Raw genomic sequence first — 1,909 nt, 5'->3', positions numbered from 1 at the left:
CGCGCTGACAGTTTACAGCTCCACGCACGCGCAGTAGGGGCCCTATAAAATCAGTTTAGTATTACTATTTTTGACGATTACTTATATTATTGTTGTTATTATAGCATCTGGCTGTGAACCTTTGCGTAAAAATGCATTCCAGAAAATCCAGTGCATCTAATGAGATGATGCAATCAATTTTATTTGGAAAAAGTGTAAATTTCTAAAAGACCACTAGAGGGAACCCGTGAGCTGAAGACTACATATGCAACTTCATTATTAGACTTAGAAAATGTTTATCTGTGTGTCGCCCTAATCCTGGTTCTGACAAGCCTTTGCCGTCTGAGGCGCTGCTGTTGCTCCTCCTACACTTTGGACTGAACCATTGTTCTAACAATGGGAGAGGGGGACCTAAAAATTAATTCTTACTTTTTTCTGGGATAAATGGCAGATTTATTTAGGTTTTTGTTTATTTTTCCCTTTTATATTGATATTATTTAAATGCAAATGTTTCTTCAATAATTTTTTTAATTGTTTTTTGGGAGGCATGGGGGACACAATTCTAGACTTTTCCAAGATTGGGGGAGGGGGTCCGGACCCCCCAGACCCACTCGGGATTTACGCCTATGCTGTGACCCATGCCTAACAACAAAACTCGTTAATAAGTACTTGAGTCTCGCTGTTTATCATGTTAACACAATTAAAATTAATGTAATGATAAATATGATCTGTAGAAGTGAACATAGTAAGGGAGATTGTATTTTTAGTTAAATGTGTGAATTTAGATGCTTATGATGCCATAAGCATCATACGCATCATAAGCATGACGCCATCTTAGGGGATGGGTTCTGTGTTCCACAGGTGTCTATGTTTTGGTCCTAAATGTGCAAATAAACCCCAGAACAAAAGTCAAAGGCCTTGTGAAGATGCTGCCTGAAGCTGGTAAGACAGTGTCAATTCATAGTGTGTCCTGCACTGAAAGGCCATTCAGCGAGGAGGATGCCATTATTCCAAAAGAAATATATATATGATTGCAGTTTTCAAAGCACACAGGGACAGACACTTTCATTTCTGGAGATATCCTGGGAACAATATTACAAGTGTGAAATATAGGGTTAGCAGGGACGGCTGGTAAGTGGGCTAGTACGGCTAACATTTCCAATAAAGTTGTTAAAATAAACAACTTAAAAATAACTACCTAAAAATAAATACATTTTAGAAATGATGTGTCACATTTTGTAAAATTTTCAACAAACCTGGTGTCAAACCTACTGGAGAAAATCCCCGGGTCTTTCCCTCTGACAGCCACACTCAGCCTAACAGGCTGAGCGTCTAGCCACGCCCCCTCAGTTTACCGCGGCCACAGGATTCATCCAATCAGGAGGGACTTGCCTCGAGCTCGAGTGTATGTGGGCGTGGTTTGGCGTAGACCGAGTAGGTGCGATGGCGAGCAATATTAGCATAAACGAGTTGGATTATTTCACCTTTTTGCGTCCCAGAAAAATCGTCAGTGTGAGCTTCTCTTTAAATAAGGTAGGCCTCATTTAAAAGCATATTGTATCTTGAAATGTGGAGAACTGGAAAAGATTTTGCTTTTGATTGTTTTGCTAAATATTAATGCAGCTAACTTGTTGGGTAAAGTATAGGAGAGTGTAGGTAGTAAGCATGGTGTGGAGTGCATAATAAAAAAATCATTGTACAGATATAATTTGGAAAGGGTAGAAATTGTGAGTTTTAACAAACTAACCAAACTGCATCAAAAAACATCCTACTTGATGCATTTACAGACAGAAAAAAAGAGTTTAAATGATAGGTTAAATAAATAAATTAATTGATCTGGATTACTGGCCGACTGGTTACTAACATAATAGCAACTTGTATTACTTACGGTTGTACTTTTGCCATGTTCTTATGTGAAATATTTTAAATC

The sequence above is a fragment of the Xiphophorus couchianus genome, chromosome 19, assembly GCF_001444195.1.
Source record: "Xiphophorus couchianus chromosome 19, X_couchianus-1.0, whole genome shotgun sequence".
NCBI classification, from domain to species: Eukaryota; Metazoa; Chordata; class Actinopteri; order Cyprinodontiformes; family Poeciliidae; genus Xiphophorus; species Xiphophorus couchianus.
This window is presented reverse-complemented; position numbering follows the sequence as displayed.